We start from the raw sequence: 22,744 nt of genomic DNA on the forward strand, positions 1-22,744 counted from the left end.
TTTTGGTCGCCTACAGACCATCTAGTCTGCTATATTGTGCCTTGGTCGCCTACAGACCATCTAGTCTGCTATATTGTGCCTTGGTCGCCTACAGACCATCTAGTCTGCTATATTGTGCCTTTTGGTCGCCTACAGACCATCTAGTCTGCTATATTGTGCCTTTTGGTCGCCTACAGACCATCTAGTCTGCTATATTGTGCCTTTTGGTCGCCTACAGACCATCTAGACCGCTATATGGTGCCTTGGTGCATGCATTTAGCATGTACTTTTCCTATGCGCCTCAGTTTAGAATGTGCCTATTCGCCAGCCACCGTGCCTTAGTCTGTTGACCACTGTGCCTCACCTTGAATGTGCCTACTTGCTAGCCACCGTGCCTTAGTCTGTTGACCACTGTGCCTCACCTTGAATGTGCCTACTTGCTAGCCACCGTGCCTTAGTCGGTTGACCACTGTGCCTCACCTTGAATGTGCCTATCTGCTAGCCTCTGTGCCTAGTCCATTGACCACCGTGCCTGCCCATTGTACCCACTCTGATCTTGACTACCTGCCATCCTGCCTATCCCGACCCAGTCGGCTCCCGCCTCACCTCAAACTACTATATTACTACCACCGAGTCAACCTCGGCCAACTACACCCGGGTCTTACTCTGACCACCCATGGCAAACTTCTACTTAGCCACGCTCACCTTAACGGCTACACTCGCCCTGCTCCACCACAACAACACCACCCACCACAAACCCCGTCCGCAATCACTCCCAACCCAACATACTATGGGTTTTTTGGAGACCCAACATATTGACAAGCCTGACGCCCTCAGTCCTATAGAATGGATCCGCCGATTTGCTGCTCCGCCCACTCCTTGGAACCCATGCACATTGAAAGACAGAAACCTGAGACTCGGCTCTCGGTTCATAACCCCCAAGACACTCGCCAAAAAACACTCCTTTCATCCCACACACATTCAAGCAAACTCCGTTCAAACTTTGAACATCACCCAATCAGCCCCCTTGAGCACATCTGAACAGCCACTAATCAAGGGCGCCCTCGTCAATGCCCGTTCCCTGGTCGCCCATGCGCTAGATATCGCAGACTTCATCTCTATCAACAATCTACACTTCCTGGCTATCACGGAAACCTGGCTGCACCAAGCAGCAGGCCCAGCCTTATCCCTCGCCATCCCAGAAGGTTATTCAATACTAAGGAAAGACCGGGACATAGGTAAAGGAGGAGGAGTAGCCTTCATCGCTAAAACATCCCTTGGACTTAGATTAATCCCTCCGCCCAGCTTCCGATCTGCAGAACTTCTGTCAGCAAAGCTCCAACTCTCTTCCACACAAACCATACTATTACACCTCCTTTACAGACCTCCAGGCCCCATCACCACATTTGAGGAAGAGATATCTGACCTCTTGACCACCAACACCAAAACAGGATCTCAAATTATCCTTCTTGGTGACCTCAACCTCGGTCTCGGCGACCCAAACGATACCAATGCACTCTCCCTGGAAAGCACCATCTCCCAACTAGGGTTCAAGCTCAGAATCACAGACCCTACCCACAACAAAGGCAGGACCTTGGACTGGCTAGCGGATCTCAACTGCTCTACGACCATCACAAAAAACGAGCAAACTGCTTGGTCTGACCACCACGCCATCTCCTTCTCCATCCAAGGGAAATCACAACCAAGCTCTCCAACCCCTACCATCCCCCAAACCCTCACCAGAAACAACCGCAACATTACCTTACAAAACCTCTGCCCACTTATAGACAATATCTGTACCCCTACAAACTACGCCAACCTAGATGCGGAGAAACTCGCTGACCTCTACAACAAAACGTTAGAATCAGCAGTAGACACCATCGCCCCACTCAAACTCACCAAAGCCAAACCGGCAGCCCATATGAACAAATGGTTCACACCAGAGCTAAAAATCCTCCGAAACTCCAAACGAGCCGCAGAAGCCACCTGGAGAAAAACGCCCAACCTCTCCAACAAAACTCAACTCTCGATAGCAGCCACCACCTACAAAACTGCTATCCTTAAGGCCAAAAAAGAGACATATGATAACAGAATTGAGAGCGCCAAATCCAAAACAAAAGAGCTTTTCAATATCCTCAGGGAACTCGAATCCCCCCCCACTCTGGCTGAAACCTGCGTGAAAGATGCAGACTGGTGTGAGAGGATTCAAAAAGCCCTAGCAGACAAAATCACCATGTTACAATCCAAAATCGAACAGAAAAAGCTCAGCCTTTCCAAAAAAACAAACCATCCTCCGTCCACCACCCCAAAAACACCTACTTGCCCCCCCTTCTCCTTCTCACCAGTTTCCACTAAAGAAGTAGAAAGCATCATTAAGGGCCTCAAGCCCTCTAGATGCCAAGGGGACTCATGCCCAGCTCCCATCATCCAAGAAGGCGCCAACACTCTGGCTCCCTTCATAACAGCCCTCATCAATGCATCCTTCAAATCAAGCTCAGTGCCCAGCAGCCTCAAGGAGGCCTGGGTCATGCCACTTCTAAAAAAACCTAATCTAGACCCCAATAACCCAACTAATTACAGGCCAATCACCACCGTTCCCTACATCCTAAAGATCCTAGACAGAGTGGCCTACCTGCAAATACAGAAGCACCTGGAAGACAACAACCTCCTGGGTCTCAGACAATCCGGCTTCAGGCCAAGGCATGGAACAGAGTCAGCCCTACTGGACCTAAAAATCCAGATGGACGAGGCAAAGGACAAGGGTAATCTAGCCATTCTCCTACTGCTAGATCTATCAGCTGCCTTCGACCTCGTCGACCATCAGATCCTCACAGAACATCTGATGACCTCAGCGGCCTTCTCTAACCAGGCGACTGCCTGGATCCAGTCCTTCCTAACCAACCGAACCACCCGGGTCTTCTCCCCAGGGGCATCAGCACTCCCTGTCCCCATCACTTGCGGCGTTCCTCAAGGCTCGTGCGTCTCGCCGACCCTATACAATATCTTCACAAAGCTATTGTTTGACCGCCTAGATAACCTAGGTGTCACATACACAAACTATGCTGACGATACCCAGGTTCTCATCACCCTATCAGGGTGCTACGACGAGGACTCCACCAGAATCAACAACCTTTATTTAGAGATCCAAGCCTGGATGGCAGAGCACGGCCTATGCCTCAACGACGAGAAAACTGAGCTCCTCATTGTCGGCTCCCAACATCGACTAAACAAACTAGACCCCCGTTACGCGTCCATCAACATTGACGGTAACCTAATCACAGTAGCCAAAGAAATTAAAACCCTTGGGGTTTATCTAGACTCTACTCTCTCGCTCAAAAGACAGGTGAACGCAACTGCCTCTTCAACAGCTTACACCAATAAGCTCATCAACGCCTGCAAACCTTTCCTATCACCTTCCAGCTGCATTACACTAGCCAGAGCGTTAGTGCTCTCAAAAATTGATTACTGCAATACCCTCTTTCTTGGCTCATCAGAACACAACCTGAACAAACTACAGGTACTTCAAAATAATGCCATCAGAGCCGCCTTCAGTATCCCACGAAACGCCCACATCTCCAGCTTCAGACAAGATGCTCACTGGCTCCCAGTACGAGACAGAATCACCCTCAGATCCCTCGTCATCGTCCATAAATGCCGCTCTAATGACGCACCCAAATACCTGGCAGACAAGTTCCACAACCACACCTCAACTAGACCAACTAGAACACCATACGCACATTGCCTTTCCGTTCCCAAATTCTCCCTAAAAAAGCAGGTGGCGCCAGCTTCCCGGTCCTAGCTGCCAAACTATGGAACGCTATGCCACCATACCTTAGAGCAGAACCCTCATTTTGGACTTTTAGAGCCAAAACAAAAACATGGCTTTCCAACAAAAACGCTGCTTAATGCACTTCCTCTCTGCATGCCTCTGTTGACCACCTGTAACCCGGTCTGCTACACCGTTGTTGTTTTATCACAGTCTGTATTGTATATTTTTGCCATGCTGTAACTGTTTCTAAGTCTCCGGCGCCCAGCTACCCCAGGGTTCGGTGCGCGGTACAAATAAATAAACTAAACTAAACTAAACATCAAATGTAAAGTGAGGTGCTGCAAGGGATGGATGCAGTGTCTGCCCTATTGTTAAGCTGCAGTGAAGTGCTGCAGGGATATGTGTGGGCACACTGAAGTGCTGCGTTTCATTGTTTGGTAACGGCGCGGGTCATATTCTGCAAGGGATGCATGCAGTTTTTGGTGCTGTAAATGGTTGGCAATAGTGGCCATGTAGTGCAATTTTTACTTGTGCAGTGGTTATTTGAGTGTTGGCTAGTTGTCAGAATGTATGGGAAACTGCAGCATGTTGCAGGTGAGGTTGTGGTGTATAATGGTGCCGTTTGGGCAATGGCAGCATGTTGCAGGTGAGGTTGTTGTTTATATTGGTGCTGTTTGGCTGAAGGTGTGTTGGAACGTGAGTTTTGGGTGACGTAAATGTATTTTGTGTTTTATTTATTGTGTTTTTTTTTTAATTCTGGTTGGAGTTGTGCTAGTCATCTGCTTGTAGTTTGGTCAGTCTTTCCTGGTTAGCGGTGTTTGGCCGGATTCATTTCAAATGTGATTTTATTAGGGCCAGTTTTGTTCTCCACAGGTTGTTAGGGGGTTGGTGCGGTTCTAAAATTAAGTGTTTATAAATGGTCAAATGGTTGTGGTTTTCAAATCCAGCAGGATTTGTGGTCATTGTTTACTTGCTCACAGGAGAGCATGGTTTGCGCTCAGACGTGGCAGGTCTGGGACTCTGGGGGTTAGCAAAGGGTGAAAAGAGTAGTTTTCTTGATTGGTCAGGTGTGTAGGTAGTTATTTTGCTCTGGGGAGAGCTAGTCTGTGCTCGGCCGTGGAAGACCTGGGCCTCTGGGATGGCAGCTCAGAGTAAAAGGAGTTTTGTTTTTTTGTTTGTGGTCAGCGCTGGTCATTGGGCCGGCTCTCGGCGGATCCGAGATCCAGCACCAGATATGGAGCCGGATCTCGGGATCTGGGCAGAGTCAGCTGCCCAAGCCCATGAACCGCGCTGGAATAGTAAAAAAGAAGCACACGCGTTGGCAGCATTGCCTTTTACAGCGGCTTTGGCACTGGTGTGTAATGCACAATGCTTGCTACATGTACATCTGATTCCTTTCAGTTGTATATGTAGCGAGCATTGTGCATTACACACCAGTGCCAAAGCCAGTGGTAAAAGGCAATGCAGCCATCACAGGCCATTTTTTTTCTTTTTTCTTTTTACGTATTCCAGCATTGCTGGATGTCCACTACGAGCCCCGCCCCCTCTAGACCACGCCCCCTCGGGCACCGCCGCCCCCAAACTCCTCTGCCACCCGGCACTTGTGTTGTGGATCCCCCACCACATTTTTGCCATTTCCACCACTGTTTGCGGTTATCCTGTAAGTTAGAGTGACAGTTTTGGTTTGTCCTTTGGTCATTTCGGTGGGCTCGATTTCTGCCAGTGGTGTGTGCTGGTTAGTCTGTTAAGGAGCGTGTATGTTTGGTGGTTGTCCAATTTGTGTGAATTGGTTATGGACCACACATTTGTGTGTTGATGTTACGTCGCTAGATATTGGAGGAGTAGTTGGGTTGATATTGTCTTAGGGCTCCTGGTTGTCAATTAGTCGCCATGAAGGATTTCCTGGAGACCTGGATGTGTTAGTGTGAGGGGCAGTGTGTTTCGGTTCTCAGGTTTGGTGACGCGTTTTTCATTGGCAGTTGGTATCTGTATGGAGTGAGAGGTGTTGTATTCTGCCTGGCAGAATGTATGGTACGCAGAAGTGATGCATGCTTGGAATGTTGGTGCGTGACCCGAGTGAGCGGTCCATAGAGTGGCAGTTGGAAGACTGCTGGCTGGGCTGCGAGTGGTTGTACCTCTCTACTTTACACAGGAATAAAAGGCACTTACTTCAATCATCTGGTCCTGGCGTGGTACTTGCAGAAGGGAAGGACCCTACAACCGACACATTCACGTGACTACGGCACGAAGTACACGCGAAAGACCAGCAACGGTAAAGGGTCATTTTCGCACAGCTGAAATATTCCAACCATGATTTGTACTCTGAAGCAACTAGGGTTGGTGGCAGTCTACAAAACCCACAAATGGGAGATCTGGGTTCATCTATCTGACAAAGAGGTGATATTTCGTAAACTCATATTGGTGTGGTGTGTGGAACTCTGAACCCCTCTGGTGGACTGAGCCTGGGAAGCTCTGGTACACTCAAGTAAGGTGCTGTGAAAGCCACGCGTCATAGATCGGAGTACTAAAATGAGTCAAGTGGGGGGTTCTGTGAGTAAGGGTGGAGTCTTGGACTGGGAACCAAAAGAGACCCTGGCCATAATGTTCAAAGTGGCTCATATATTACACATTTTCAGCAAGCCCAACCCATTTCCTATGAAAACATGTGGAAATGAAATGGGTTACCATACAAAAGAGGCCCAGGCCTAGAGAAACATCTAGAGAGTTCCCCCCTATAGGGCAGTACACCGCTATCTGTGAAACACAATGACAGTGTACTGCAGGGGACTTTAAGGGCCTAAAGGAGTGGTCCAGTGCGAGGAGCGCATCCCCCCACCCCCCAGGAGGGTTCTGTGCAGGATGGCTCCATGACCTCAAATGGGTCGGGTAAAGGGGCTGCCAGAATGGTCCCGCGAGTGAATCGACGGCATCCCTGCCTGCAGGTCCAGCGCGATGAGCTCTGGAACGCGAACGCCGTGACGCACGCAGCCCACGTTCGGAGAAGGTGACGAGAAGCAGCTGCCCTGCGCAGAGCGCCAGGGGAGAGATCAAAAAAAGCCACTTTCCACTTCTGGCGCCTTTTCCCAGAACGCATTCCTTTCACCGATAGACGGCACTGGCGCGCGGTTGCAGCCTGGCAGCCGATTACCGAGCAAATGCCCCGCCTCGGAGGGGGCACGCGCCGACCTCGGCTCCAGGGGACCGGGGAACAGAAAGGTTTCCTGACGTGCCGGTCGCTCTCAAAGGGCCAGGAGGGCAGGGGCAGGCGCAGCTCCCCACAGGCACTTCACATGCACCAGCCCGATGGGAAAAGCGCCGATATTTATTTTATTTTATTGTGAGACGGAGGCATATGGCAGGGCGGAGGTATATGGCAAGGGTGGCACTGGCAGGAAGAAGGGATATGGCAAGGATGGCAGAATGGGAGGCAGCCTGGGGCCAAAGGACGCTCATGCAGGGCAGCCTCCCCACTTACCCGGCGCGTGTCCTCCTCCTCCTCACTTAAGGGCTGGAAAGGGAGGTGCGCGCCCCCGGAGCTGCGGTGGCCAGCCTCCTCCTATCGTTTTACAGGGCACTTTAAAAACATTCATCACCATAAATCTGAAACATGTGTGGCGGAGCAGCGTCAAGAACTCGCCTATACCCTTTAACGTTTTGCCAGGACGTGATGTAGCTGCCAAGCTTTAAACAGCCACATACACTCGTGTAGCGGGCTTTGACTACTGTGGGGTTGTCAGGGTCACTTCTGTCCTTCAGCTGGTTTCTAGGGTGTAAGGGAATATTTTTCTTTCATTAATATCAGAGTTCTCCTTTTCCCATGATGCAATAGTGCTTCCATGTATACGACTTGGGTGCTTGCTTTCACCGGGACTCTCATCTCTGCAGTGCTTGATCAATTGGCCTACTTTCCTTAACATCAGGGTCTGTTGGGCATGACATCATTTTCCCAGCATGCAGAATGGCGGGGGACGAGACGAAGGCGGACCGTAATGAGAGCGCAAGATTAATTTTGGTTGTAACAAGGAGACTCGGGGCAGAGGGTGGCTGAGGGAGACAAAGGGGGCCAAATGAGTGAAGGAGCAAGATGGCGGTGCCCAGCAGGGGACGCCATGATTGGCCAGCATTATTTGAACCAGTGGAAGGTGACAATTGGGAGCACGGCTGAGTGGGGTTTAAATGAACTGTGCCATGGGAAGAGCCACACATCCTGGGTGCGGCGGCAGTGTCAGATAAGAAGAATGGCTTTGCTAACCACTCTGCCACTCGCCTAACAAAGTGATGGTGATGGGCAAGGGAAATGTCTAGCGGGATCAACTGCCATTGTCACAGGGCCACTTTGCAAGTGACCAGAATACAACAAATCCAAGCTTTTAGAGAAAATGGGGGTGGAATACTACAAAAACTACGTCATGCTAGGGAAGATATCAACAGCTAGTTTGGTGTGCCCCTCTCACCCTACAGCACAGCAGAATGCGGCTAAGAGAACGCTACAGGTGGTAGGACACTCCTACATGTCAAGGACCCAAAAAAGATGGAGTATCAAAGAGTATAGCTTGCAGCACGGAATTTCAGAGTTAGAAAGACACATCGATTTACTCCTGCAAATACACCAGGGATACTGGTGGTACACCTGTGCGGCAACGACTTAACAAGCGTTGGAAGGGGGAGCCTACTGACCGAAATTGTATTTATTTATTTTGGCCTTTATTACAGCACACAAAACCCTCAGGTATCTAGACGCTAGTTACATTGAAGAAAATTGTGACGAAAGGGGTGCGAAGAGTCTTAGATGGAGAACAGTTAGTTGAACAGCCAGGTCTTTAGTTTTCTGCGGAAGGTCCAGTAGGCCTGTTCTTCTCTGAGAGTGGGAGGGAGGTTGTTCCAGAGTTTGGCACCCACGACTGGGAAACTTACCACCCACCGAGAGGCGATTGAATTTGGGGATCTTCAGTAGGTGGGAGTTCAAGGATCTGAGCGGTCGGACAGGTAAGTATTCCTCCACACAGCGGGAGAGGTAAGACGGAACAGTATAGAAGTTACAGCTATGGACCAGGTATAATGTTTTAAACTTAATATTTTCCCGGAGGGGTGGCCAGTGCACCGCTCTCCTGGTTTTCGATATATGAGCATATTTGGATAGACCAATGGCTGCTCAGAGAGCTTTTTTCTGAATCGTCTGAAGTTTGTTAAGATTGCATTCAGCAGTGTCAGTGAACAGGGCGTTGCAGTAGTCAAGCTTTGCTGCTGCGATAACTCTTGCAATGGAAAGGCGGTTGGGAGTGGAGAGGAATGGCCGGCAGGCATGCAGCAGTTTGGCAGTGTAAGCTGCAGATGAGGCGATTGAGTTCACATGTTGCGAGTGGTCACCGTTGGTGTGTAGGTAAATGCCAAGGGTTTTGGCGGCAACAGAGGTTGTGATTCGGTTGCTGTCAATGATAAACTCTTTGTAGCATGGGTCTATATTGCGCAGTGTGGAGTGGGAGCCGACAATGAGGATTTCTGTTTTATCGTCGTTGAGGCAGAGTAGGTGTGAAGCTATCCAGTTTTGAATGACTTCATATACAGTGTTTATGGTGGCCGAGTCTTGGGGGTAGAAGCTGGTAAGGGGGATAACTAGCTGCTTGTCGTCATCGTAGTTCGTGTATGATATGTTGAGTTGGTCCAGGTGGTCGAAGAGGGGTTTCATATAAATGTGTTAAATGGTGGGGGAGAGGCAGCATCCTTGGGGAAGTGCACGAGTGACAGGGGTTGGTCCTGCAGAGAAGTCATCGATGAAAACTCGTGAGGATCTGTCGGCTAGAAAAGAGCTAATCCAATTGGTGGCTGATGGAGAGAAGTTAGCTGTTTCAGTGAGTTTAGAGCAGAGGATATGGTGGTCAACCAGATCAAATGTGGCGGATAGGTTCAACATCATCATGAGGCCGGGTTTGCCTGTGTCCTTAATGGGTTTGATTTGCCTTTTCAAGTCGAGTAGTGCAGTTTCGGTTCTGTGTTTGCGGCGGAAGCCTGATTGACGAATGCCCAGGATATTGTTCTCCTCGAGATATTGTTGAACTTGGACGTATGCAACAGAATCCAGAATTTTCAGTACAGTAGTGATGGGGCGATAGTTCGTGGGTGTGGAAGGGTCATGGGAGGGTTTTATGAGGAGTAGAATGACCCATCCATCCTTCAGGGAAGTTGGAATGAATTGGTGGAGAAGGAGGCATTGATAATGGCTGTGAAAAGGGGCATAAGTGACTTGGCACAGTCTTTGATGACTTAAGCTGGGCAAGTGTCATCTTTGCACCTCAATGGTTTGAGATTTTTGATGATTCTGGAGACGTCCATGGCTGAGACTGGGTGGAAGTAGAATGGGTGCAGGTGTGGGTCGGTAAGGGGCTGGGTGCTGTGTGTGGAGTGGTTTGGGTTAGTCTGGCAAGGTTTTTTCTTCGAGGGAGTTGACTTTCCCAATGAGGGCCTTTTGGATTTTGTCGCACCGAGTGCTGTCCGCGGTCGTATCTGGCTGGGGAGGGGAGGGAGTCTCTCGCTCCCGGAGGGGAGGGAGTCTCTCGCTCCCGGAGTATTGGAAAAAGTTCCTGGGAGTTGGAATTGGCGTTGATGATTCTGGAGTTGTAGCAGTTAGCTTTGGCAGCGTGGATTTCCCTTCTATTGTATTTGGCGAGGGGGGAGAAGAGGGCTTTGAATGCTGGCGAGTGATTTTCTCCATGCTAGCTCCAAACCACGCTTTTTGACACAGGCTTCACAGAGTTCAGGAGTAAACCAACCTTTTTTTAGTGAGGGTTTGGCTTTCCTGAGTTGGGGTGGGGCAAGCGTGTCTACTGCCAGGTCACTGGTTTGTTTGAAGAGGTTAACTAGTGTTACTGGATCTGTCACTGAGGATGGGGGTGCGCAAGAGTAGCAGGTAACGGGGCGAGGTTGGAGGGGTTAAGGTTTTTTATGCACTCAGGTCATACCTTCAGGTTTGGTCAGGTGTATTGGTCTAGGTCTTTCCGAGTGTGGGATTTTGAAGGCAATGGTATGGTGGTCAGACTATGGGCAATTGGAGGTGACAGAGTGGAGATGTTTCAGTTGAGGTCACTGATCCAGACTAGGGTGCGGCCTTGAACGTGGGTGGGCTCGAGGGAACGTTCTGTGAAGCCAGCATGATTAGTTCTGTGGCTACGCTGGAGGCTGTTGCATCTGATGGGTCATTAAGGCAGAGGTTGAGATCCCCAAGGATATCAACAATGATGGCATTGTCGCAGAAGATAGCAGCACGTTTGGAGGGCACAGAAATTGTTTGGTCAGGGATAATAACCAGGTACAATTGGAGAGGTGTAGAGCCTCACCAAGCGATAGAAAAATCGCGCAGTAAACGTAATACGGACATGGGCAAATATTGCAAGGGGATGGGTTCACACCTATACGCTATGGCCTTGTAAACCTGGAAGTACGAGAGTACTATCTTAAGGATGTTGTGCACCTGTCAGAACAAGGCATGGATCTCTTCCTGTGGAACTTGTCCCTTGTGGCTAAGGGAGCTGTGGTATTGAAGTAAGGAGTGGGGAGCCAATGAGGGGCGGTAACCCCCCCTTTGGCGTGGTGGTTCGCAAATGACCAGAATACAACAAACTCAAGCTTTTTAGAGAAAATGGAGGCAAGGGACCCAGTCTGAGGCCAAATGAAAAGGGCGCTTAAAAAAAAAAGTGAGAACCGTGAACTCCCCCACCCACCCGATATGAAAGGTACTCCTTCCAGTCCCGGGCAGGCCAGTCCTCTGAGACATTAGGCTGGGTAGTTTTGGCCAAGCACAAACTGAAATAAAAAGGGGGAGGCGAATAAAATGGCACGGTCATCTGGCCATTAAGCACATTTTATAAAGGACATTTCCAAAACAATGCTGTCACATTTATACAATTTTCAAATTGTACAAATGTGATTATGATGAGAATTGAATCAAACAATGTAGATATTGGGATTTGGTGATTTGTGTGAAGAAATGTAATAAACGTACACCCATGTATGCCACAAGTACAGTCTCTGCCAATTCTGCCCTGTGGTTGAAGGGAATAAGTTATGCATGTGAAGATATATAGTACGTTCCCAGAAAGCGGCTTAATGCCAAGGTTATTACTCCTTTAGATGCAGCTTGAGTGCCTAAGACCCAGTTCCACTCCACTACAGTGAAGCCTGTGGGTTATTTCGCCTCGGTGCACCGTGGCTGTATGGACTTCAGGTTCTTACCTAATCTCCACCAACTCCATCAATCACAGCAGGCTGTGGGTCTTTGCTCTGAATATCTGAGTATCCATGGAACGGCACTGGCCGGGTCCCGTAGCATCCACCAGCCACTTTCACATTACGTTTCCTGACTGTCCCAGGGCAGACTACATCTACTACATCTGGTGCGACCACCAACAGTAGTTGCAATGGACTTCCACACGTGATCAGGACCAACTGTCCCATTTCCTGTTCCTTCCCATCCTGCTCAATGGCCTGCCCACTTACGCACCCCTTTCTCTGCCGATTAGTAGTCATGGACAGAAATCCTCTGCATTTACTGGCCTGCTTTTTGCCACAAGAAAAAACATGTTGGCTTTGTATTGTGAAGGTATGTCATCATAAACGTGTACGGGAGTATCTGCTCAATTTTTCACCAGGCCAGACTCATACATGTCCAAGTCGCTGTCCATTGGGCATGTATGGGCAGATGTGTCTACTTGTGCTTACGCCTGCCCTAATAAAGTTAGGCTGAGATTGATAGCATATTTGGAGTATTTTTCTACGTCAGTACCTCAGTAGTCCCATGGCAATAATTTCAGAATTTAATGTAGAAAGCTGCCCAAACTTTAGGCGATTCCGACATTTGAAATGCATGTACTAGGCAAAAATTATTTCATTCTCGTAGCCACTCCGTGATTTTTGTCTACATTTTTTGACATTAGTCAAGTTATTACTTTCCCGTTGTCATTGCCCAAGACAGTGTTTTAAGACACAGAGAGGAATCTAATAACACATTTACATAATCACAAACTCTTCAAGAGACATGAATCCTATTGGGTTTGGGTTGATTACAGCAAATCAACTTGGTCGCAGGAGAATTGCTCAAATTCTTTTTTACAGATACATTTTGATATATAGTATCTAGTCAATTCATCTAATACCATTCCATCGGCATTTTTCCATCTAAATAATTTCCCTCTAATGCATGATTTTGGGAGGGTAAATGGTTAATTTTGTTCAGGAGTATTTTAAAGGGTAAAAAACAGGGGTTTGAGGGGGGATACCCCCCAGTCCTCCCCCAAAAAGGGGAAAAGATGCGCTGGACATTTTTTAGATGGAAACATTTTGATGGAATGGCATTAGATGAAATGGTTTTAGATGAAATGACCATAAACCCTTACTTCTTGTTTTCAGAATCTTTGTTTCTTGGTTTGTGTTTTTATCGTTTGGCAATTGTTTGTGTCTCTCTAAATAACACTCACTGCTTTAGAAGCTATGTACCGTCAGGTTATCACCCTTTATATGTTTGGAGCCGATCAAGGTGCTTTACAAAAGGACATTTACGTAGTTAAAATGCAAAGGTTTGTTTGCTTGAAACCTCTTTTTCTGCTCCCCACAGGACAATTCCTGTGAACACGGGACAGTCCTGCCAAATACGGGACGGCCGGCATCCTCACTTACACAGGATACAAAGAACTCAAAGAGCGGCTTGAGATTTGTAAACTAAGATTCAATGAAATGTGTCCAAAAGCAGATTTGAGGAATGGAAATCTAGGGAGCAGGACCGGATGTAGAGGGAAGAGATAAATACATTACACAGGAAGCAGATGTTGGAGTTATATCATCCAATGACCTCAACTCTGCGTGGCGAATTAACCCAGATAAAACTAAGAACGAAGGCATCCAGAGAGGAAGCTGGACTACCCATGATGGGGGTAGAGCTCTTCTGAGTCAATTACAGGAGTCGTGCAGCACCACGGTCAAAAGAGCAAGGTTACGCAGGTGGGAGAAGGAAATCTGGAAGTGTGTGGGGCGGAGTTATACAGGGTTATGAACCGGCTTGTCAATGATCAGATGTGCAGTGTTTTGGGGAAGAACGAGGCAGGAGGTTAGAGCAGAGGGCACCAAAGAGGTATTGAGAAACCTGCCGGCCCATGTCAGACCCCGAGCCGCTGTCTGATGTGGAGAGGGAAGATGCCTACATCAGGTAAACCAAGTGGTGGGGGAAGAAGGCTGGAGAACTCTTGGAACGAAGAGGCGCCGCATACAGGCCTCTGAATAAACCAAGCCAGTCTGATAAAGGATGGCACAATAAAGGATGGCTCATATGCCAAAGAGCCTGCAAACACGAGTCCGACGTGGTAGCCAACGAGAAAGCTAGTGCTGTGGGGGTGCGAAAGCAAACTTGCAAAACACAGCCACAGACCAACCCCAAAGCCAAGGGGCAAAATAGCAGACTCAGGGGAGGGGTATGCATAAAGCGCCGACGACCAGATGGTGATCCAACGAGTGGCTCACCCGGTAGTACATGGGGTGACGGATACTGAGAGAAAGGTAAGTTGGAGAGGAGAGAGAGAAGTCCAACCCCAGTGGAAACTAAAAGAAACCACTGTCCTCAGCTGGAGATATAGGGCCCAGTGGGAGAGAGGAGTGAAGCACTGCATTCTGGGATACAGCGGCACATCTTGAAGTGTCAGGAAAAGACTGATACAGTGGAGCGAGAGTGGATTGGGGAACATCTCAAGTGCAAGACTCGGCACTCTGGGATACATTGTGCGGTGGACTGTTAAAACACATCATGTAAGGAATGCCTCTAGGCCACTTGTACTGAAGCCGGAGCATGGATGAGGAGGACTTGCCAAATCCCACCTTGAGCTGTCTCCTGGCAGCTCACGAGTGTGGTGAAAATGCCGACCCCCTCCATGCCCTGTGATGGAGTCGGGCATCTGATGTCATCACAAGGGGCACATGCATCCCTTCGCGTCAACCACGAGAGAGGAAGAACGGGGTTACTAAACCCTCACAAGAGAAGGAGTCCTGTGTGGGAGACTACAAAAGTGAGGTCTGGTGTTCTGGGACCGAGGCAGAACCCCATGTGCCAGTAGCGAGAGAAGTGAAAAACTGATACCCGGTACATTGGTGGAGACGAGGAGTTGAAGATGAGCAGGAGAGGGAAATATTGCATTCTGGGACACAGAGGCCATAGCCCAGACGAGCAGAATGAGAAAGACTTGTAAAGCCTTGTACCCCAGTGGACGAAAGATTAGGATGCTGCGTCCTGCGAGACTAAGCACCCAGAAACCAGGACAGGTCAGCCACACATTGTGACACGGTCCAGGGAGCAAGAATATATAAGGGCTGGGGGAAGCAGAGACCAGGAGTGTACCAAAGTGGGGAAACGTGCCAAGAACACAAGCCCCACCCTCACCAATGCACACTCCCGAATCGCACATGCAAAGTGTGTGGCACGACACTGGGAAGAGCAAGGCAAACGTTGGGCTGGGCATGGACAGATAGAATCGGACCCCCAAGCCATTTACAGAATCAGTAGGTCTGCGTGAGTTTGGAAGGAGTTTGTATGTCAAGCATGAAGCTGTGTTTTGTGCAGAGACTTTCGAAAATTGGGCAGTTAGTGTGGCATTTTAAAAGGAGCATGTCCAGGTAAATGTGGGTGGGAACGTGGGGTTGTGCCCTGGGGAAGGGCAGGACCCCACATCTGCTTGGTATACCAATGTGAATGTAGATGAGGCCACAAGTTGCTGTTGGAAAAAAAGAAAAAAAAAAAGACAACCAGAAATGTCTTGCCTTATTCTGGAGTGAGTGATGTGCAGTTCATAGGCAGGCAGTGGACCAGGAACGCCGTTAAGTCACCTGTGGGCCCCAGCAATACGAGATGCCATTATGGAGCCGCTCTGCGCCAGGTATGGTTTGAGGCAGGGTTGGAAAGGGCTGCACCTGGGGAAAACTGTCTGCCTTCATGTACTTGGTTTTATACGAATTGTTCGTTTTACAACTGTTCGAATTACAATTGACCTTTTCACAATTGACCGAATTGTGAAGGTCAATTGTAACATATATGTGGAGTGAAACCCCCCACAACCCCCCACCCAACGCCAAAACCCCTATATATATATATATATATATATATATATATATATATATATATATATATATACACAGTCAATTGTGAAAAGGTCAATTGTGACCCTTTAAATTTGGTCAATTTTTCATTCGAACAATTGTAAACAAACAATTTGGGTAATACCCATGTATGTTGTACTTACCGTTAAAAGGGGTCCTGGTGTCGGATAGAGGGAGAAAGCCGCTGCAATGGGAGTTGACGGAGATGGAGAGCATGGTTAGTGAAGCCACGACTGCAAAGGGGAGGAATTTGGGCATCTAAAGATCTCTTGTAATGGCAATGGACGGAGGAATAGAGTCGTATAGGCAGAAGTGGGAAAGGGACTTGGATGTGGAGTTGGGTGACAGGAAGTGGAGCTCCTTATGCGTGCGCCCTCACAAAACGCTGATAGCATGCCAATACAAACTCTATGGTTTGAAGCGGATATACATACGACTCAGTGCGCCACTCAAAAATGTTCCCGGGGTGGATCATCCCAGCTGCCGGCGTGGGAGGGGTCAAAGGGCCACATATTGGCATATGTGGTGGACGTGTCCAAAAGGTGCAAAGTTCCTTGAAGGAAGTCCTGGGGTGGATTAAGGGACTTAATGGGGTGTAGAGACGTCTGGATCCCTTGTTATTGCCATTTGGAATGGGGGTTCTGGAACATGGATGGAAAGACTCGCCGCACATTATACACTTTTCCTTACTGGCGGCAAGCGCGTGTATTGTAATAGGCTGGAAACGTCCCTCCCTACCAGGGGCACAAACGTGGGCACTGAAAGCAAGGGAAATATATGAAATGGAATGCATTGCAGGGGGTCTACATGATATACAACCGTCCAGGGAGATGGAATGGCCGGACTTTCGCCAGAAGGATGGGATCCAACGATGAAGGGCAGGAGACAAATGGGTGGCGAACACTTCAGAGCCTTTGCCCATCATACCAGGGTTATGGAAGTCCTTGTAATGCACCAACCAGAAGTGCATCATTGTGAGGACATTGATGAAGGATTTAAACCCGCTGCTCGTAATATAGTGGGGAGGGTATGGAGTGGGGTGGGGATTGTGGGGTAAAGTCATAGAAGAACTATTTGCAGTACAGTGAAGACGCACAAAGAAAATGTGGCCGATGAGTTGTGTTGTTGATAAAAGTAAAAAAATGAAATAAATAAAAGAACAGGCTGTTAACCCAGAGCCAACATATGAGGAAACTGGTTAGGACCATATTGAGACCACGGCTACTTCAACTAGTTCACAAGACTTGGCAGACAGCCTGGCGACCTTCTTCATAAGCAAAGTTGAAACAATCCAAGCCAACCTAGTGGGCCATTCAAAATCCAAGCCTCTTTACCCCAAAGACGCACACCTCCAAGCCTTTGACCTTTATTTAAAGAAGTCACCCCAGTGGACACCATCCAATTGGTCTCGGAAATTAAAGCCTCATCAGAAGGAGTCATGCCATGCCCAGCATCCACCATCGGAGCCAACATTACCACCTCAGCTCCCTCAACTGCAAAGCTAACTGTTCTTTCAGACAAGGATGATACACCGAGCTCTGAAAGACCAGAATCCTGCATCGCCTCGAAGAAACCCTCCTACGACCGCACCATTTCTTTGGCAAAGTAACATCCAATTACAAACACCCCATTGTTAGGAAAGATACATGAGAAACTGGTAGCTTAAACTAAAGGACTATTCAGAATCACACAAATCTCCACAACAACCAATCAGGGTCCTGTCCCACCACAGGCGTGGAAAATCTTCACTCACTGGACTAATCTCTGCTCATCCTTATTTTACTGGAGTTATCAAAAGCATTCCACACGGATAATGACTCCACCTCCTAAACTGCCCGAAGCAGTCTCCCAACATCTTTGGTGCCACCTTTCACTGGCATTCCTCCTATCTCAGTGATGGCATACTCAAGTGCGGCCTGGTGCCTTTCTTTCCAGGAACTCTGTCTACAATTGTGGTGTCCTCACGGTTCGGTGCGGTCACCATGATGCTTTTAGGGCCTACCTCAAATCCCTCTCTCGGCGCATGGCCCTTTCCTCCATCTCGTTCCAAACCTATGCAGACGACGCCCAAATCGTTCTCAAATTGGGAAAAGCAGCGGAAGGTTTCCAGCTAACCTCGCCATGCCTCCCCCGTTTCCAGGATTGGATGATCAACCATAGTCTCTGCTTTAACACCTCCAAGATGGAGATCTATCTAAATGGGCTCCACAGTGCCCACTCTCCTTCCCCTCACCTGTTCGCACACCCCTGTATCCTGGGAAAAACTGGGGGTTCTCCAACGTCCGGCTTTTCTTCTCACCCACCGCCCCCGATCCAAGACATCACAAGAACATGCCGGAATACATTCTCCCACGCCTGAAAATGGGGCACAAAGTGTAACCGACGAGAGCCTTGGTCTTATAAGACTAGGCTACAGCCACCGCCTCTACCTTAGGTCCCATCAGCCAGATCTAACCGAAAACAAAGCAGCTAGCCGGATCTTAGGTTTAGGGCCTATTGATCACATTGCAACAGCTTTGAAAGCCCCGTCAATGCCTGGATCCAGTTCAAGTCCCGACGCCTCATCCACGGGGGCTTCCTCTCTCACTTTAAAAGGCCCAAAGTCGTTGGGTATGAGGGAACAACTTTACTGCCTACCCAGAGGGCAGCATGCATCTGACCTGTGTTGGGTGGGCCTGCCGGGATCACAACTCTGGCAGGACCATCTCGCTCTGCCTGGACAGTGAGCCTTTTTATTTTGCTTTGTTGGCTGGGTGGCAGGGCCACCCTTAGCACACTTAGGTCGAGGGTGCCGAATAGGTCAGGATGGCTTGCCATGCTGCCTCCTGTTCGTTTGTTACTTTCTCGCACTGCATTAAGGCCTCAGGCTGGGCCCTCCTGCCCAGCCATTCTCACCCAGTGAACACCAGAACGGGGAACTCGATGCATTGGAGTGAAGCTGCCTGCAAGCATCAACAGCTGGTGGCAGCCTTGCAAGAGGAGATCACCAGCTTTGCACGCCTGCTCTCCTTTTCTTTTCAAATGCAACCGTGTGTCGCCTTTATCACCATGTACGAGCATGTTCTGTTTCATCAAGTTTGCCAGCTTCTCAAATCTGTATCTGCAGCCGGTTTCCTTCCTCGCGTTCCACATTCCACAATAACCGATGCATTTCTAGTTTTTTAATCTGTGTTGCCCTCGAAGAAACGCATCTCTGGGGAGCGGATTTCTCTTCTAAACGCAACCTATGCTGGTTTTGCCCAACAAGTTTCTATAACTATGAATTGTATATATCGTCAGGTTCACTAATCTAGCGTTAGTAACACGTTCCAAGGGCTATACCGGTGGTAAATGGCCTGGCAGCCCAAGTTAAAGGCCCCAGAGAAGAGAGGGCATTTAACGAGGGCACAGGGTCGTTTTCCCCTGGTATAGGCCTTGGAACACGTTACTAAGGCTATTAAACCAGGGTTAACAAAACGGTAAGTGCCGCACGCGTCCTGTTCTTTGAATGAAAATCCTGTGCAAAGATGGCTGCCATGGTTGTGGAAGGCGGGGCTCCGTACGAAGCTGTTGCAACAATCGGGTAAGTCGGGCTGGGGAGTGGGGTTGAAAAGAGAAAAGAAAGTGGAAAGGAGTGTGGGGACAAGATGGCGGCCGGGGGGGAGGCAGCCTGCGGGTTCCACAGACTGCAGGCTGAGGTCAGTGGTTTCAGCCCGCGATCCGCAGAACCCGATTAGCACCCGGGGAGGGGGAGCAGCCAATGAGCCATAGCTATTTCATAGAAAATTCAGACTACAAAGCTTGGTGGATGGTCTCTGAAAAATGTTGCATCCTCTCCTTAGGTTAAAACAAAGTTATGCCAATTATTTCTACCCAGCGCACAACAAATATTTGTCAGGTTTGCGTGATAGACCAGACATATGTGTGTCAAACTGTTGTAGGTGCAGGTGTAGAATTTGGAAACGCGTCTCGATTCCCTCGAGTAACAAAGTTGTGTGATCCTGGGCAAATATGATCTCCCTGTGCCTCACTCAGCCCACTTGCATGTCGAAGTTATAAGTCCATAAAACAGTGACCACATAAATAAGTGCTACATAACATCTAAACTAGCCCTGGCCAAGCCGCAGGTTTAGGCTTTGGTAGAGACATTGCAAAGAGGGTCTGTGAAGAGCGAGACAGTGAGGGGAAGTGAGGAGGGAGGGAAAGAGGAGGCGGGGATTAGAAGGGCACAGTGGACAAGAGTGGCGCTTTCATCCGGGTGCTGGCAGATGCATGGTCAGGAAAAGAGAGGTGCAGTACACAGGGATATACACAAAAATAACATTACAACTTTCCTCAGAACGGTTTGGGGGATGTACCAAGCCACATGTCGGCAACGGGGTGCAGTAGAAACTAAATGGAATTAGTAAAGTGGAACCTGGGTCCTAATGAGATGTATGCCTGGTACTAGTCAAGGAGCTTTTGGAGGGGCAGCTCATAATTGGGGAAACACAAACATTGTAGCTTTGTACGCTTGGCAAGGCTGCGCGGCCCTACGGGGGCCTGCGATATGCTCGGCACTAGACGGCGGCTCTCGAGTGAATCTCCGCTGGAGAGTCTAGTCCTGATTTTATATGGGTACAAGTGGTTTTTCCTCCATCCATTTGGTGGCATGCTAGATTTTTGGTCTTCTGTACTGCCATGGAGAATGCCACCTAGCAACCGGTTATTGGTCCTCAGTGGTGTCGGCGGGTGTGAATATTTCTATAAAACCCGTCGCCTGTCCCTGCTTCATGGGCTGAGCATGGCGTCATTCTCTTCTGTTTGCAGTCATAAGAAACCCAATCGGGTTCCAGCAGCACCCATACATTCATAGCAGAGTGATCACGTTTCTGGTTGGTCTTACTGCTGAACCTCCCCAAGAAAGAGCAAGGAGGCCTCTCCCAACGTTTGCCCCATGCACACAAAACCCTGGCACTGCTCGGAATAATGGAGTGCTACTTTCCAGGTGATGTGCGTCAGCCTGGAGGGTGCAGACTGGTCACTATGCGGGAGTGTTGGTGCCAGGCCTGGAGAGTGCTGAATGTGTTCCCAGCATTGGAGGCTTGGTGTCAGACCCGGAGGGTGCAGAATCTGGTCTCGGCATTGGACAGTTGGAGGCCTGGAGGGTTCCGATTGTGGTCCCAGCATTGGAGAGTTGGTGGCTTGGAGGGTGTGAAATGTGGTCCCAGCATTGGAGAGTTGGTGGCTTGGAGGGTGCCGAATGTGGTCCCAGCATTGGAGAGTTGGTGGCTTGGAGGGTGCAGAATCTGGTCTCAGCATTGGAGAGTTGGTGGCCTGGAGGGTTCCGATTGTGGTCCCAGCAGGCCTGGTGGGTGCTGAATGTGGTTCCAGCACCGATGCGTTGGCGGCAGGCCTGGTGGGTGCTGAATGTGGTCCCAGCACCCATGCTTTGGTGGGCAGGCTGGAGGGTGCTGAATGTGGTCCCAGCACCCATCTGTCGGCGGCAGGCCTGGTGGGTCCCGAATGTGGTCCCAGCACCCATGCGTCGGCAGCAGGCCTGGTGGGTGCTGAATGTGGTCCCAGCACCGAGGTGTCGGCGGCAGGCCTGGTGGGTGCTGAATGTGGTCCCAGCACCGAAGTGTCAGCGGCAGGCCTGGTGGGTGCCGAATGTGGTCCCAGCACCGGTGTGTCGGCGGCAGGCCTGGTGGGTGCTGAATGTGGTTCCAGCACCCATGCGTTGGCGGCAGGCCTGGTGGGTGCTGAATGTGGTCCCAGCACTGATGTGTTGGCAGCAGTCCTGTTGGGTGCTGAATGTGGTCCCAGCACCCATGCTTTGGCGGGCAGGCCTGGAGGGTGCTGAATGTGGTCCCAGCACCCATGTGTCGGCGGCAGGCCTGGTGGGTGCTGAATGTGGTCCCAGCACCGATGTGTCAGCGGCAGGCCTGGTGGGTGCCGAATGTGGTCCCAGCACCGATGTGTCGGCGGCAGGCCTGGTGGGTGCTGAATATGGTCCCGGCAATGTGGTATTGCGTCAGGCGTGGAGGGTGAGCAATGTGGTCACAGGCAGTGCCGAGTTGTTGTCAGGACTAGAGGGTGATTAATGTGGTCTCCGTACTCTAGTGTTGGCGTCAGGTCTGGAGGGCAGTGGGGGTTGCGGGGGGGGGGGGGGGAGTGCTGAATGTGGTCGCAGCACTGGAGTGTTTGAGGCCTAGAAAGCGTTCAGAGCGCAGCTCTGGAGCCGCAAAACGTGGCCACAACAGTATCTTGCAGAAGGGATACCGGACGGTCTGTGCAGGGGCTGATCGGGTTCCTGACATAGCGCAGGACAGCTGCCGGGATTAAATGTGCCGCCGCTGCACTGTTTATGTTTCTCAGCCGCTCTGGCATGCGCAGAGCCAGGCAGTGCTAACCTACTGCGTCACCGGGTCAGACCGCCAGGATCCCCCACACACACGTCACTCATGAAACCGATCACTCTCCGGCACACCCCCACTATCGTTGCAGGCATCGGTTCCAGCCGTGACCGATCCGCCTTTCATCCTCCGAGGACCTCAGACTGGGTCCAGACGCCAGGATCTATCACATAGTACTGCGTGACCCCCAACCCTCAGACTGGACGCCCTACCAAAAAAATCTGGATTGAAAGTGGATTGCTACTGGATTTTCCCAAACATTTAAATCCTCTTTAAATCCTATTTAACTCCAGAAACTCCCATTGTACTGAGAGGATTGCTTTTGGCTTCTTTTTGGCTTCATGCACCCTGAAATATGTTAATTAGCAATCCTCAGTGGAATGCAATCCCAAAACAATCCAAGCAATCCAATCCACTAAAAATCCAAAAACAATCCAATCCCCAAACAATCCACTAAAAATCCAAAAACAATCCAATCCCCAAACAATCCACTAAA

The 22,744-nt window shown here is 49.7% G+C and overlaps 1 protein-coding gene across 3 annotated transcripts in view; it reads right to left on the minus strand.

Moving 5' to 3' along the window:
* Nucleotides 1-22,744, minus strand: part of LOC138567247 (semaphorin-3F-like) — a 548,170-nt gene that overhangs the window by 321,437 nt on the left and 203,989 nt on the right. The gene's annotated exons all lie outside the window — the stretch shown is intronic.

This window comes from Ambystoma mexicanum, chromosome 2p (assembly GCF_040938575.1).
Source record: "Ambystoma mexicanum isolate Mex_15411 chromosome 2p, UKY_AmexF1_1, whole genome shotgun sequence".
Lineage (NCBI taxonomy): Eukaryota > Metazoa > Chordata > Amphibia > Caudata > Ambystomatidae > Ambystoma > Ambystoma mexicanum.